Raw genomic sequence first — 18440 nt, forward strand, 5'->3', positions numbered from 1 at the left:
ATTCTGGATTTCATGGCACTATGCCATTTCTCTGAGTCAACACTACTCATAGCCTCATTATAGGTCACAGGGTCGTCATCATCAATGATCGATAACTCATTGTCATTCTTAATGACAAGGCCATATTACCTCTCAGGTTGGTGAGACACTCTCCCTGTTCTATGAATGGGCTGTTCCACAGAAGGTTGTTCAGTCAGAACAGGTATTTCCACTTGATCCGTAGTAGTTTGTGCTTCTTGAACTTCATCAAGTTCAATTTTTCTCCCACTGTTTCCTTCAAGGATAAACTCCTTTTCCAAGAAGGTAGCATGTTTGGAGACAAACACCCGATGATCGGTGTAAAAGTAATACCCTAAAGTCTCTTTAGGATATCCCACAAAACTACATTTTACGGATCGATATTCCAGCTTATCTGGGTCAACTTTCTTGACATAAGCTGGACATCCCCAAATCTTAACGTGTTTAAGACTCGGTTTCCTTTCTTTCCATATCTCATACGAAGTTTGAGGAACAGATTTTGGAAGGCACCTTATTCAGTAAATATGCTGAGGTTTTCAATGCATAACCCCATAGGAATACTGGAAGATTCGCATAGCTCATCATGGACCGAACTATGTCTAACAAAGTTCGATTTCTCCTTTCAGATACCAAACTGGAGGCGTCCACTGGGAGACTATACCATTTACTTTGAGATAATCCAGAAACTCTCCATTTAAGTATTCACCACCTCGATCTAATCGAAGAATTATAATACTATGTTTGGTTTGTTTCTCCACTTCATACTTATACTCTTTGAACTTTTCAAAGGCTTCAGACTTGTGTTTCATCAAACACATATCCAAATCCAGATCTATCATCTATGAAAGTAATGAAGTATGAAAATCCACCCATGGCTTACGTAGACATTGGTCCACATACATTTGTGTATACCAATCCTAGCAAATCTGCAACCCTCTCTCCATGTCCACTAAATGGAGACTGCAGTGCCACAATAAAGTGAGATTTTCATCATCCCTATTCTTTTATTAGTTTGTTCAATCTGAAGTAAATCATGCTCTATGTCATATACATACAGACCATTATTTAAAGTACCACGTCCATAAAGAATATTATCTCTAAGAATAGAACATTCATTATTCTCAATAATAAATGAAAATCCAGCCAAGTCTAACATGGGAATAATATTCCTCACAATCGAGGGAACAAAATAACAATTATTTAAAACAATAGTCTTGCCCGTAGGCATATGTAAATGAAACGATTCTACATTTTCAGCAGCAACTCTTGCTCCATTTCCCATCAGTAGAATCACCTCCTCTTCTTTAAGAGTCCTACTTCTCCTTAGTCTCTGCAACGAATTGCAGATGTCAGAACCATAGGCGGTATCTAATACCCAAGGAGAAATTTGGCTTAATGACATATTCACTTCTATCATGAACATACCTGAATCAGAAGCGGCAGTCTCACTACCCTTCTTCTTCTTCAATTCTGCAAGGTAAACCTTGCAGTTCCTCTTCCAGTGCCCCACCTTGTTACAGTGAAAGCAAACAACTTTGCTCTCGGGGTCTTCAGCTTTTGGTGGAACCGGCGTTTTCTCACCTACTTTCTTCTTCTTGGAAGGGTTCCTCTTCCTTTTCTTAGGATTGGAACCTTCACCAATTAGAAGAACAGAACTCTTCTTAGGGGGAAAATTCGATTCCGCAGTCTTCAATATGTTGTGGAGTTCAGGCAGGCTGACATCCAACTTATTCATGTGAAAGTTCACAACAAACTGCGAGAACGAACTCGGAAGCGATTGCAAGACCAAGTCTTGGCTCAGCTCCCCATCCATGGCAAAACCAAGTTGTCCAAGACGTTCAATCAAATTGATCATCTTAAGTACATGGTCATTCACAGATGATCCCTCAGATATCCTACAACCGAACAACTCCTTCGATATCTCATATTGGGCTGTCCTCCCTGCCACATCATACAACTCTTGTAGATGCATGAGGATAGTGTGAGCATCCATATGCTCATGTTGCTTCTGTAGCTCAATGTTCATGGAAGCTAGCATGATGCATTGAGCAACATTTGCATCATCTATCCACTTATGATACGCAACATGTTCATCATTATGTGCATCACTAGCAGGTTCAGTAGGCTTAGGTGAGTCAATCACGTATTCCAGCTTCTCAATCCTGAGAACAATTCTCAAGTTTCGAAGCCAGTCAGCATAATTAGGACCAGTCAACTTGTGAGCATCTAATATGCTCCTGAGTGATAGTGCAGAAGACATAATGTACAAAGTAAATCTGTAAATGATAAACACATAACAACACTTAGCAAATATTCGATTTCATTTTAAAATACTATATGAATCGGGTCTTTATTCATAAGTGGCTCCCACTAGTTTATCTAATTTATTCAACCCCCTACGTGAAAAATTAAGCATTCATCATGCTAGTGGGAATAGGGATCCTACATTCCATTACACAACCCCGGCTGTAGCACGAACTGCCATGTAATGTTCAATAGGCAGACAACTCTTGTCAATTACATCTTATGTTATTCCCTAATCAAACTTTAGCCTCTTGAATAGTTGAGTCTCGGCTGTGGCACGACAAACTCAATATTCTAAGTCAAGTCTAACCCAACATTCCGTACAATTGAATTAGTCCCCAAAGGCCCACGGCTGTGGCACGTACCGACCTTTAGATTCTTATTCAATGTACACATCTCTATGTAATAGACAAGTATTTCTTATTTCGAAATCAAAGCCCTCGGCTGTAGCACGAACCGACAATAATTTAAAAATAAGAACTACTTTCTATCATGTTGGAAGGCTATGACCGACACAAGCCCGTTGTATCATTGGCCAATTACTACTTGATATTATTTAATTTTAGAGGGATTATATTACGTTACAATCATAATCATATTATAAAGAGATTCTTCCTTTTAAATTAAATATTTCAAATCAATAATCAATAATCAGATGATTCCCAGATCGAGTGGAGCATTGTCAAGAGACGTCACTTAATAACCCTTTCTTACAGATAGAAATCTGTTGTTGACAGAATCATCCTTTCTCTCATATCGAAAATTCATATTCAATTACGTGTTTCATAAACACAAGAATCTCATGATTGTATTCATAATATTATTATTAAGGTTATAAAACAATTTCACTATACTATGTTGTCTAACAAACGCCTTATGTTCATTTAAGTTCACCTAAATCTATCATCGCATGATAAACTAAGCATATATCACATATATCAACATGAATAAACATCAAGGTAGGCATGTTACATCATCTAGCATATTGCTCTAAGCATTATACATCTCTATGTATCACATGAAGCATTTAAAAGCAATTAAAACAGTTAAAAACAGCTTTAAAACACTTTCGGAAATATAAACAGTTCAAAACTTTTATATAAACTAAAATTTGATCATTACATTAGATCCGTCTCGAAAAAACGAATCCAACAATATATTGTACGCCCAAAACGGAGTTACGAAACTCCCAAAAAATCAAATTTAAAAATAACAGACGGGCTGTAACGCATTACAGGAACGCGTTACAAGCCCTGTAACGCATTCTGGTAATGCGTTACAACCCTTTTAAGCCATTAAAAGGTGTAACGCATTCCGTGAATGCGCCACAGTGTGTAACGCATTCCCGGAATGCGCAACACCCTCCCGCGCGCGCATGCGCTACACGCGCCTGCACCTGCCGCCGCCTGACAGTCTTCTCTCGAACAGCGTGCCGTTCTGTTTCTTTGTCTTGCTGTGTCTTCTCTTCCGTGCATTCAACAGTACAGCAACCAACACAGCAGATATATATATACGTACTAACAATTTATATATATATATATATGATTATTTAATTACGAATTTAATTGCAAGATCTTCAAAAATTCATAATAAAAAATTTATACATCATAAAATTATAAGAAAAATACCCAGACGATCTACAACACTTGGAGAACCCAGATCAACATTCAAAATTATTCTGAGAAACGATTTCTCATCAGATAAAATTAATCCATAATATAACTTGTAAAAATCATAATTAATTCATACAAGCACATAAAATTCTGAAATTTTTACCACAGATCTATATGCATACAACCTATGCTCTGATACCATTGTTGGATTTTAATCGCAGCAGAGGCATGGTAAAACACTTTCACACATATAAAATCCAAATAAAAGCATATAAATCGTGGTAAAAACATAGGAATCGATTACTAACCTTTAATAGCAATCCAAAAGCAACGATCGGAGATCCTTAGCAGCTGCTCCTCAAACGTGAAGCACTCCACCGGTATCCACCAAGAAAACGATGTTAAGGAGGAGGAGGTGGAGAGAATTAGGTTTTCTAAAAAATTTGGGTTCGGGTTAGAATAAAAAATAGGGTTTATAATAGTATATTTATATGCAAAATTTTCAGCTGAAATTTTCCCATAAATATTATTATTATTATCCCATTTATTATTCTCATTAATAATTAAAACACCTTTTAATTATTAATCCTTTTTCTAAACACTTTAGAAATAATTCTCTCTCTTGATTTAATTTTCAAAAAATTAAATCCTTAATTAATAATATTAAGAACTTTTCTTAATTAATTTATAATCAATTAAATCTCATTTAATCAATTATTAAATTTGCCAATTAATTATTTATTTCATAAATAAATAATTATTAGCCATTATTAATTAATTCCTCCACCATTAAATCATTCTCTTTTTATGGTGTGACCCTGTAGGTTCAATATTAAGGCGGTAGTAGAAATAAATAATAATAAAACTATTTTATCATTATTTATATAAATTCTCTAATTTATTAAATATGATTAATTAATTAATCATATTTATTCTACATCGTGAGGGATACTTCTCAGCATATCGCGACTATCCGGATAATACGAATTCAATGCTTAGAATACCAAGAACCTATTCAGTGAATAGTTACCGTATAATAAACTCCTTCTACCCTACAATGTCCCGATTAAATACAAGGCATGGATCTCGTGTCAAGCCTATCTAATTTAATCATTTGCTTACCATTTACTATGCTTAGTTCTATGCAAATTAGAAACTCCTTTCTAATTTCATTTACTCTGGCCAGAGATTCCTGAACTAGCATAAGTGGATCAGTCTTGAACATTCGCTTCCTTCACTGGAAGGGGTAGATCCTTTATTGATCATATACTATCTTCGTGTACAAATTTCTATACCCAGTAGAGCCCTAATAATTGTCCCTGGAGACTAAGAACTAAACTAAAGCATAGTTCAGTGTACACAAGATGACTATGATGACCTCAAGTCTAAGGATACTTGTACAACTATCACTATGTGAACAACTGCTGACACGTGAGTGAACTCCATCAGTTGTTCAGCTGTGTGAGTCATGTTCAGTGAACTTATTGTATAATAAGCACCTACATACTAGCTATAGTGTCACCACACAAATATCTATGAGAACAGACATCCTTCAAAATGAAGCAAGCATAGTATGTACCGATCTTTGCGGATTATTAATTACCAGTTAGTAATCCTATGACCAGGAACTATTTAAGTTTAGAGTTATCATCTTTTAGGTCTCACTATTATGATCTCATCATAATCCATAAAAGCTTTACTCTAAACTATGGTATATCTTATTTAAACACTTAAATAGAAAGAGCCCGTAATAAAAACAAAACAAGTCTTTTATTAATATCAATGAAATCAAAACAGATTACACAGGAAGTTATTCCTAAATCCTAATACATGATTGGACTTAGGACATATTCCTTTCACTCCCCATGTCACATGGTCCGGAGTTATCTCAACAAATGATGGTGAAATAACTAGAACAGTTAGTTATTCGCTAATCTCAATTCAATATTTCACTGTATAGAGTATATCTGGATATTATAGTTATTCACTATCTATCGAATCAAAAGATTGGTTCTAGCAGAATGATTGCTAGAATACGAGAATATCAATAAATATAGGAGTATTGATATTTAATATGCTATCAAGGTATTTATAAACAGTTCTTATATTTGAGTATGTAAAATAATAAACTATTCTGAATTTAGAATAGGAGAGAATACTTGCCTGGTATGCTCAATAACTTTTCACTAAAACCCTGGCTTATAACTGTTGGCTACTATCTCCGTCTAACACTTGACCGCACTTCTTGCTACTCGATTCTATAAATATAAGGACTATCTTAATTAACAGAACCAAACTCAATCGAAGTAACTATACGTCTTGACATTTACCCGATCGTTTATAACTAGCATGGCATTTTAAAACTGTAACATATAGCATGCATATTACGTAACACGTAATCATGGCATTTGTATAACACGTAATCACATATTTCATGTAACACATAAGTCAGATCATTAAAAGATATGTCTTAGTGCGTTCAGAATGAAAATCAGGTCAATATTAGCATTTACCGATCAAATACTGACTCAAACTGATACTCAAATCAAATGACATTGTAATATAAAAGAAATTAGGACTAAAAAGTATATATATTAGAAGCACAATATTTTTCTGAGTCTATACGCGTTCGTTTCGTATTAAACGGACGAACGGTTTAATTATTATGAATAAAATAAGAAATAAATAGATTTAAATCAATTAATAATAATATTAATTGATTTTTAAATACCAAAATATAATTTTTAAAACCTTAAAATAATTTTTTTAGAAGTTATTTGAATTAATTATAAATAATTTACATTTATTTAACTATTTATAAATAAAATTAATTAATTAATTAATTTTTAATCAATTAATTAAATTCATAAATAATTAACTAAAATGAATTATAAATATTTAAATCAAAATTTATTTTTGAAAATAATTGAAGGAAATAATTTTAGAAATTTAAAATAATTCAGAAAATAATTTTTGGTATTTAAAATAATTATTAAATGATTTTTGAAAACAAATTAAATGATTTTTAAAATAAGAAAATGAATTTTGAAATAAAAGTAAAAGAAATTAATCAGAAACAGATTTTTGGGTTTGCATTTGGGAAAAATCAGATTGAACCCGGGAAAAACGACCGGGTCACAACCGGGTTAAAAGAATCCAACCGGGTCGGGAAGTACACCGACCGGTTTCTGGGAAATCCCCAGATTCCGGCGGTCTTCGCCGGACTCCGGCGGTTCAATATCCCCCTAAATCGACTCCCTTTCCCCGATTTATCCCCTCGATTCGATTCAACACTCCTCCAGCAATTCACTAACAACCATATCAACTAACAACAACCCCTGGAACACAGAATCCGGCAAAACATCTCCAAAAACCGGTGAAGTCGTCGGAAAAATCCGAACTCGACTAATACTTAACCAAACTCAGCGATTCCGGTCTTAAATTAAAGCTTATATCAATTACAATCTATTCATTGCAGTCATAAGTACCCATATTCAACATAAATCGCAGAGCATCGATTCAAAAAATTTCCATAAAACGAAACTCGATTTTAACAAAATTCTAATCACAATTAACGAATAAATATAGGAAATCGTTACTTAGGAGCCCAGGAACATCAATCAAGCAACCAAAACATCAAACAATCCTTCTAATATCAAAACCGAATTTAAATAACAAAAAAAAATGAAAAAAATGAAGTTACAGAAGAATCAACCTCAGTTAATGATGTTTATATCAATAGATAGAGCTTGAAGAGAGCTTTACATCGACTACTTGAACGTCACAAACCGATCCTGGAATCACCTTCAACTTTGGACTTTAATTTCTGCCCTCAAGAACTCAATCCCTAACCCCCAATCTGATTTTCCTATTATATATTTTTTTTTAATTTTTTAATAAAAATAAAAAAAATAAAGAAAATAGTCAGCTATTTATATAAATCTAAAATTATATCCCCAAAATAAATTAAGGGTATTTTTATCCCCTAATTATAATAATTAGGCCCCAAAATAATAATTACGGGGAATAATTTTAAAAACGATACAATACAAAATTAATATCAAAATTCTCCAAAAATTGCGAATAATTCAAAAATACAAAAATAAAGGGTATTTGAAATATGAATAATTTTATAAAAATAAAAACATCGATTTTGTGGGGTTTGTCGTCCCGGTGGGGTCCCGGTCTGTTGATTTTTGAAAAACGGAAACGATCCCTAAATTATCAGAAAATCCCGAAAACACGTAAAATACATTCAAACGTGCATAAAATCAAATAAGCAGGTATCTTAATAAAAACGATGATAAATATGCGTCCCGATTGCAGATAAGTTCATATAATTGCAATTTAAACATATTTTAATCAATCGAAAAATTTTCTGGCCCGCGCGAAACACATATAACAACTATAACATCTAATATCATGGCAATAATTACTCTAAATTTATAAAACACATAATATTTATTTATTTAACATATAATATTCACATAATTTTCCTGGATATTACATTGTTGTTGTGATCTCCGAAAGTTTCTCACAAATTGAGCTGATTCGCTAGAAAAAGCACACTGCTCAGTTTCATGTGCTCCCGCACAAAGCTCACAAACACTAGTAATTTGATTAACTCCATAATTCGCCAAAGAGTCCACTTTCATCGTCAAGGCTTGAAGTTGAGCAGCTATAGCAGTAGCTGTATCCACTTCCAGAATTCCTGCGACCTTGCCTTGCAACATTCTTTACGTAGGATTCTGGTATTCATTAGCTGTCATGAGCTCAATCAACTCATAAGCTTCATTATAGCTTTTGGCCCATAAGGCTCCACCAAACGCTGCATCGAGCATAAGTCTACACTGAGTGCCCAAACCATTGTAGAAACAGTTTATAATCATATAATCAGACATGCCATGGTGTGGGCACTTCCTTAGCATCTCCTTATATTGATCCCAAGCCTCACACAGAGATTCTCCAGTTTGCTGAGCAAACTGAGTAAGAGCATTCCTGATTACAGCTGTCTTCGCTATAGAAAAGAATTTAGTGAGAAACTTTTGAGCAAGATCCTCCCATTTGGTGATAGACCCTGGTGGTAGAGAATGTAACCAGCACTTTGCTTTATCCCTCAGAGAGAATGGGAAGAGTCGCAGCTTGATAGCATCTTCAGTCACCCCGTTGAACTTGAACGTATCGCAGATCTCGATGAAATCCCTGATGTGCATGTTGGGGTCTTCTGTAGGAGAACCCCCAAACTGAACTGAGTTATGTATCATCTGAATCATGCTCGACTTGATCTCAAAAGTGTTAGTCGAGATGGATGGTCTGATGATGCTCGACTGAATATCATTGATCTTAGGCTGAGAATAATCCATCAGAGCCTTAGAATTTTCTGCTTGATCTCCCATCACTACTAAAGCTGGTTCTTCGACTTTCTCTTCTTCTTCTACTTTTTCTTCATCCTCAAAAACTTCCCTTCGAATCACCACAGCTTCTTCCTCGGCTTGATCCAGAGTTCTCTTACGAGCCCACGAACGCGTATGCATACAGACTCGCTAGAGTACCTGAAATACGATAAGGAAAAGAGTAAGTATGTAACAATGTCCGAGTCAATGAACTTTAACGATCACTGATGACAAACACATAAACTAAAAGTTAACACCGTATCCCCGGCGGCGGCGCCAAAAACTTGTTAGTCGTTAAACCCGCGCTAAAATTCACGCAAGTATACGTGTTCACAAGTATTATAGAATTATTTCTAGTTCATTCCCACAGAGACAGGCTTAGATTAACTTTGTGATTTATGCACTTATGCAACAATGATATGGCAATTATTCAATGCTAAGATGAATAACAATTTGGGTTTTGATTATACTACGATTAACTATTGAGAATTATACTAGAGAACATTAACTAAAGAGAGTAAAGAGAGTTGAATAATATATAACACAAACATGGGATTTTAACTTCATTAAGTACTTCATTCAATAGCCTTTTCATTCTTAACCTTGGCATGTAATGGTAATGACACTAATCAGATAACACGAAACTGATAAACGCCAACTTTCGTTGCACGAATAACATACTACCAGATATCCACAAAAGAGATAGAAGCCGAATAGACACCAATTATATTGAGACCCTATATGTCTATAGAATTTGATAATATAACGGTTTAATGCACAAGTTATCCATCGTGATAACATAGGGAAAGTAAGATGGTTAAAATTACCTATGAATCATGCATAACAATACACATGAACCTATGCTAGCATGGCAAGTTCTAAATCCTTAAATTCACTATCGCTTTATTAAGAATTAACACGATATCTTATAAGTTCGCGACGCTCATAAGATGAATAAGCACAACCAATACTAGGTTATCATACAATCACCACACACTAAGGCATCGAAACAAATCAACTAAAGAAATCCATAAATAAATCCGCTAGAACCCCACGATAACGATTAGCCCATAATCGGACTCATCATCAACGTGGATTCCGATGAAAGCATGGTATAATAAACGTAGTCTTTATAAATAAATAATAAATAAAGTACGTAATCCAGAGTATTAGGTTCAACAAAACAAGAAACGAGCATCCAAGATTATAACTTAGAACAAAGATTCACAAGAATAAACTAGAATTTCTTCGCCTTCGTTGAACTGTGATATAGGTCTTCTCGTCATCTTCTCCTTAAGCTCCGTTACGTCTCTCTTTGAAAAATGTCTCTTATTTAAGTATATATAGTAGCACATGCAAAGTAGAAATCCTCCAATCAGAAGCCAAGTAGAATCAGGATTTTAACATCTCGACCCGACGCGGCCGCACGCTTGATCAGCGCGGGCGTGTTGTGTCTCTGAAGTTTGGGCGCGGCCGCACACTTTGACAGCGCAGGTGCGCTGGCCTCCTGGATAAAATTTTGCTTTCTTTCTTTTCTTGTTGCAATGAGTTGGTTTCCCGATCTTTATTCCTTGGACACCATCCTAACACCATATTAGCATCAAATCAATGCTAATTCAACTAAATCCCAGATTCATGCCTGAAATGCAAAAACAATAGAAAACACATTAAAGCACCAATAACTTGAGTGCAAATACACCAATTCAAAGCTTAATAGAGTGTTATAAAGTGTCATAAATGCCACTCAACACTTTCACTAGCCAATCTCCAGGAATGATTCCATTCATGTGCTCTATGCTCATTGAGAGCAACATGGACTGATGTAGATCCATGAGTAGACATTTTAGAAGCCTCAAAAACAGCCTTAAGATGTGCATTTCTAGGATCTTCATCATCAGAGTAAGTATCAGAATTAGAATCAGAAAACTTGTCAGGAACATCAGGAACTGGTTCATCTACCTTGCCTTTAAGCTTAAGATCGGGAATTGGCTTAGAAGGCCCAGCTTCTTGTGATGAACCTAAACTAATAGAACAAGGAACACCTAAATCTCTCTGTTCTTTTAAAGTGATCTCATCACTTCCCACACATATAACACTTTTGAGAGTAATATTTTGCTCACTTTTATCACTCAACTTTACCTCTTCTTTTTCCAGTTCAGGAGAGTGCCTCTCAATAATTCGGTTTTTCACTAAATATATTCCCACATGCTCACTGGAGAAGTTCAATTCACTCACAATTGAAGAAATAAAATGTGGCAATGAGGAGTGTCCTCCAGTCATATAAATAGGGGTATCCTCATGTAAAGGTCTATTTATAGTCATACTAGCAGATAAAGTAGCAGTTTGAGAAAGAGATGTACATGTTGTAGTTGTATCCATTGGTATAGCAGTGATTGGAGGCACTAATATTGCTCCAGTATTGTTCCTTGAAGTAACCAATTCAACAGGTTGATCAGGATGTGTAGTGTCAGGAACAACTGCATCAGGATCAACATCAGGAATTGATGTGTCAGGAATTGCTGCGTCAGGAATTGATCCTGTGTCAGGATTTGTAGCTTTGTCTGCATCAGTACTTTAAACTGATGGTTCTTGTGTGACATGAGGTTTTAAAGCTGCTTCAATACTTTGAGTTGAAGGTTCTTGTGTACTTCTCTAAAAAACGGGATCATTGATCATAACATCCAGTTTGGCTAAGTGCTCCTGATGAGCTTCCCTCTATTGAATGTATTCTACAAATTCAGCTTCCACAGTAATATGACTACCTTGAGCAGTTTAAGGAATTGTCCTTTAAATAGCAGTGCCTTCACCTCACTTTGAGTGGGTGCTTCTTGTGTGGCTGGAGCCTTAACAGCTTCACTTCCATTTTGAGGAAGTGGTTCTTATGGGCTGTACTCTTTCTGTGGAGACTGAAGCTTTGATTTCTTTAACTGAAACACTTATGTGACTGTAGCCTTTCTTTTTCCTACAGTATCAAGCCCAATCTTTTGAGCTAACTCCCTCACTCTGTCATCAGAGACCGCAATATATTTTTCTGGAGGTGAGTCAATATTGGCTTGATCAGGAACTGAGATAACTTCATCAAGAATTAATGATGTTGTTCCTTCAGGATACAACATGGTTTGACCAGGAGTAGCATGAAGTGGAACATGTATCCTGACTTTGTCCTGTTGAGCTTTAAGCTTATCCCCCAAATTCATCAACTTCCTCCTTTTTTTTAGAGTTTCCTCTCCAACAACTGTCTGTACATCTTCAGAGACAGTACCAGTAACCTCCACTGGTTTTACTCTGAGCTTAAAAGAAATAGGCCCTTCATCACTATCAGTATCTGATGGTTCATCTACCAGTTTAACACCAGCTCTGGTTGTAGCTTTTCTCTTCTTTGCAGCTAAACCCTGTTTAGTTCTGTGAGTTGGCACATGCTTAGTTCTTACTCTACTTTGTTTCTCCTGTGATTTAGGTGAAGGTGAACCAACTCTTGGACCTGATTGTCCTCTTGACACATCAGTCTCAGCTAGTGGTTTATATTTTACAACTAATTCTTTTTGGGAAGAACTAGAGGTGGAAATGTGTTTAGATTTGGGACAAGAAACTGCCACATTTCTTTAGGAAAATTTGCCCTCTTGGAAAACTTTCTTTTTTTTTGGCGAAATCAGTCATAGACTTTGATGTTATTTGAAAAACATACAGTAATTCATCTTTATCAAAAGTAACATCAGGAAAAAGATACGTAAAGATTAACTGCAGAAATCTAGTATACCCTATCACACCTTCTTTATCACTCAATCTAGCAATCAGGAACTGAAGGATAGTGTTACCATAATCAAATGCATGTCCTTTTATTAGTGAATACCCTAACTACAGAGATACAAGAGGAAGAGCATCAAAATTTGTTACCTTATTTAGAAAGGCACGGCTGATACAGTCAAATAAAAAATTCCATTCATTTATCAGCTTAGTCCTGAACATCTCCCTTGCTTTAGTGAAATCAGTATTGTCTCCTATTTCCCTGACAAATTTAAACAGAGTTGCAGTTGGTGTAACTACAACATTTCGACGATTCAAAGAAGGAAGCTTCAAGGCCTTTTCCACTACATCAGCATTGATCTCATACTCGTTATTATCATAGGTGAAGATGATTACACCCTTCTCAGTATCAATGCTTGCATTTTCCCAAATCTGCATAACCTATATATACCACACTTGAGAGGGAGCTATTAATGCAATATGACTTTGGGCAAGAAAGTCTTGAACAAATCAAAAATTAATGTGAATGCCATCAGGAATCAGAGGTGCCTTAAATTTATTAGTAGCAAAGGTCTTTTTATTGAGCATATACTTGGTAGAGGTAAGCTTAGATATAAGAGTAGTACTGGCCATTGTGAAAATTAAAGTTTCTATGAGAAAAATTAGGGTTCAAAAATTTTTCAGAGAGAGAGTTTTTGAGAAGCTGAACTATTGTGTGTATTATGTGTATTGTGAAGTTGAGTAGTTTTGTCAAAAGCTGATAGAGAGATAATCAATACAACAAGACACACGTACACATGACAATAGCTAATTTGGTGCAATTATTAGTGGAAAAGATAATGTGTAAATCTAGTTAATAGAATACGACTTTTGAGGAATAAACGTGTGATATTGCGCCTAATAACTAGTAATTACATTAACACATTATCTGAATTGCAAACGACTCTGTAATTATGCACAAAAATCATCGTTAATTATACTGAATTAACTCAAATATCAATTAAGAATAATTGTACAAAATCACAAAATAATCACAGTAAGTATTCAGCCTATCAGGATTGGGTTACCTTATCGGGATTTCATCATGTCAGGATTTGACTGTATGTGTCAGGATTTGACTCACCTTGTCAGGACTTGGTATGTTAGGATTTGAGTAGTATAATCAGGATTGACATTTCATTTCTTTTCATAGTTGATCATTCCAAGTTCATGTTTGAGCTTTGTAAAGGTTGCTTCTGGTAATGGCCTGGTAAAGATGCCAGCTACTTGTTGATCAGTTGGAACAAAGAGAAGCTCAATTGTTCCTTCTATGACATGTTCCCTGATTAAGTGATATCTGATACTGATGTGTTTTGTGAGAGAGTGTTATACTGGATTCCCTGTCATAGCTATTGCACTTTGATTATCACAGTAGTTAGGGATCTTTGAATAGGACAACCCATAATCCAAAAGCTGATTTCTCATCCAAAGAATCCGAGCACAGCAGTTGTATGCAGTATATTCAGCTTCAGCTATAGATGTAGAGATGGATTTTTGTTTCTTGATTTGCCATGTAACAAGTCTTCCACCCAAATACTGACAGCCACCCGATGTACTCTTTCTGTCAATTTTGCATTCTGCAAAATCAGTATCTGAATATCCTATTAGACTAAAATCTGATTATATTCTATACCATAAACCAAGAGATTGAGTCCCCTTCAAGTATCTCAGAATTCTTTTCACTATAACCAAATGAGGTTCTCTAGGTTTGGCCTGAAATCTGGCACACAAATAAGTTGTATACATAATATTTGGTCTACTAGCAATTAAATATAATAATGAGACAATCATACCTCTATAAGCAGTGGTATCAACCTCATTACCTTGATCAGGATCCAACTTAGTAGCAGTGGCAGAGTTGTAGCTATATTACGTTCCTACATATTAAATCTAGTCAATAGATTTTTTGAATACTTAGACTGATTAACGAAAATTCTCTCATCAATATGTGTTACTTGTAGTCCAAAGAAGTAACTCAGTTCCCCCATCATGCTCATTTGATACCTTAACTTCATAAGATCAGAAATTTTCTTGTACATCTTGTTATTAGTAGACTCAAAGATTATGTCATCAACATATATTTGCACCAAAAACATATCACTACCCTTATTAATGTAAAACAAGGTTTTATCAATTATACTTCTTTTGAAACCACTTTCAATCATAAATTTTGCCAGTGTTTCATACCAGGCCCTTGATGCTTGTTTGAGTCCATATAAAGCTTTATCAAGTCTATACACATGATTTGGAAATTTTGGATCAATGAAACAGGTGGTTGCTCAATATATACTTCTTCTAACTCTCCATTCAGAAAAGCACTCTCGACATCCATTTGAAAGACCTTGAATTTCTTATGTGTATCATGCTAAGAAAATCCTGATTGCTTCTAGTCTAGCCACATGAGCAAATGATTCATCATAGTCAATTCCCTCTTGTTGTGAATAACCCTTTGTAATAAGTCTGGCTTTGTTCCTGATTATAGTGCCATCTAAATCTGTCTTGTTTCTGAAAACCCATTTTGTGCCAACTACTGATTTATTCTTTGGCCTTGGAACAAGTTTACATACTTTATTCCTTTCAAATTCATTCAACTCTTCTTGCATTGCTTGAATCCAATCAGCATCTCTGAGTGCATCCTCTAATTTCTTTGGCTCCTCTTTAGAAAGAAAGTTGTGATAGAGATATTCATGCTCAGTTGCACTCCTTGTTTGAACACCAGCATCAGGATCTCCAATGATAAGATCATGAGTGTGATCTTTTGTCCATCTAACAACCTTTGGCAGTTCAGTCTCATTTACTGATGCTCCCCCTGATTTAGATACATCATTTTCATGTGAAGCTTCCCCTATATCTGTTCTATCATTTTCTGATTGAAAAGAGCTTTCAGTTATAGACCATTCACCAAATTGATCTTGATGCTCAGTTGAATGATCTCCTCCTGATGAGCTGTCATTTGTTGATCTTGAAGTATTTTCAGTTGATCCAGAATTTCCTGATTCATCAATATCATCAGGATTTGATTCACTAGAGTTATTGTTATCTATGTGTTGATGTTGCTCCCCCTCAACATGTGCATCTTCAATGATTAACTCTAGATTAGGATCAGTATCATCATCAGTATTCGACTCATTGTCATGATTTGACTCATCATCATGATTTGATGAGTCATCAGGATTTGGATCATTTCTTGACTTGAGTTTTTTGTTTGCATAGTTCTTCATGAGTATATTCTTCAATTACAGGAATCTTCTAGTCATCAAAGGAAACCTAAATTGATTCAACAATTTTTCTAGTTCTCAGATTGAATACTTTGTAGGCTTTTGAAGAAGGATATCCAACAAAAATTCCCCCATCAGCTTTTCTGTCAAACTTTCCAAGTCAAGATATGTTCTCAGTACAAAGCATTTACATCCAAAAATGTGAAGATGCTTTAAGCTTGGTTTCTTTTCCTTAATCATTTGATAAGAAGTCAGTCCATGCCTGTTAATCAGAGTTAGATTCTGAGTATAACAGGCAGTATTAACAGCTTCAACCCAAAAGTATGTTGGTAGATTTGCTTCCAAAAGCATTGTTCTTTCAGGTTCAATCAGTGTCATGTTCTTCCTTTCTACAACACCATTTTGCTGAGGTGTGCCAGGAGCTGAGAATTGTTGAGAAATTCCCTTGTATCTGCATAATTCATCCATCTTTATATTCTTGAATTCAGTTCCATTATCACTCCTGGGTATTTACACTTTGTATTTGGAGCCATTCTCAATTAGCCTTAAATAATCCAAAAGAACATTTGGAGTTTCATCTTTCCTGTGCAAGAAAAATAATCATGTAAATCTGGTATACTCATCAACAACAACTAAGTTGTACATTTTCTTGTTAATTGACATGACTTTAACAGGGACAAAGAGATCCAGATGTAACATTTGATATGGCTTCTTGATGGATGATTCTTCTTTGATCTTGAAAGAGATCCTTCTTTGCTTATCCTGTTGATATGCATCACACAAACCATCAGGGGAGTAGTACATATTTGGTAGTCCTCTAACCAAATCTTTCTTCACCAATTCATTAATATTGTTGAAAAACAGATGTGAAAACTTCATGTGCCAGTTCCAACTTTTATCTACTGATGCCTTGCTTATCAAGCAAGTTTCAGGTCCATCAGTATTTGCATAAAGTTTGGCTTCATAGATGTTTCCATATATGTAACCTTTGAAAACAACCATCTTTTTAATTTTATGAACTACTTCACAGTGAGTATCATAAAATATAAAATAATATTCTCTATCAGTAATTTGACTGATGCTCAACAGATTGTGCTTCAGTCGTTCTACCAGAGCTACATCTTGAATGATGATATTTCCAATGATTATATTTCCATATCCCGGTGTTTTTTCTACATTGTCATCACCATAGGAAACCATTGGACCAGTCTTTTCCTCATATTATGACAATAGGGATTTATTTCCAATCATATGTGCAAAATAGCCATTGTCCAGTAGTATAACACTCTTTTTATTTCCCTACAATCAGAAATATTGAAATCAATTAGGATTTTTAAGAACCCACACTTTTTGGGTCCTTTTTGAAATCCTATGTTTATTTGTAGCAGAAGACTTTCTGTCAAGATTTGGTTCATCAAGATTTACTCAATCAGGATTTGATCCATCAGGATTTGTCTTGACAATTTTAATTCTATAAGATGCATGATCATTCAATTTGGTAGATTTAGCAGAAATAACAGTTTTGTTGAACTTGGGAAAAGGATCATAATTATTATGGTATAGACTATGATATTCCTTACAAGTATAAATGGAATGCCAAATACTACCACAGTGTAAATAGGGATTCTGTGTTTTATAAAATACTAATCTACCACTAATATCAGACTTAGGAATAACTGTAGCTTTCTTTTTATTCTTCCTTCAATCAAAAGAAATATGATTAGTATTTCCACAGTTAAAATAAGCTTTCCTAGGAGCATCAGGAATGTACTTATAATTGCTTGCTTTATTAATACCCTGTTTTCCATTTCTACCTCTTTTTGCACTAGATTTGTGAGGTCTAGCAGTTACTTCACAATTTTTTTTTCAAGTTAACTTTTAGAGAGAAGGCCTATGTTTTAAACTATCTTTTCCTTAGCTCTAGACTCAACTTTCTTTTTATCAGGAATTCTAGAGGTAGATCCTACTTCATATATTGACTTGACTTCATTCTCATCAGTACTGACAAACTTAACTTGTGTAGTATTGGTAATCTTTTTGTTAATATTTCTGTCAGTATGTTTATTGTAACCTAGACACTCTTTCCAATTTTTGTCATTGATAAAGTTATG

The 18440-nt window shown here is 34.9% G+C and overlaps 1 non-coding gene across 1 annotated transcript; it reads left to right on the forward strand.

Annotated features, from left to right (window-relative positions):
- The first annotated feature begins 8834 nt into the window (after positions 1 to 8834).
- LOC141722909 (small nucleolar RNA R71) lies at positions 8835 to 8941 on the forward strand. The gene has a single exon (XR_012575906.1). It is a non-coding gene; the product is annotated as a small nucleolar RNA R71 (small nucleolar RNA).
- Positions 8942 to 18440: the final 9499 nt, after the last annotated feature.

Source organism: Apium graveolens, chromosome 4 (assembly GCF_009905375.1).
Source record: "Apium graveolens cultivar Ventura chromosome 4, ASM990537v1, whole genome shotgun sequence".
Classification (NCBI taxonomy): Eukaryota; Viridiplantae; Streptophyta; class Magnoliopsida; order Apiales; family Apiaceae; genus Apium; species Apium graveolens.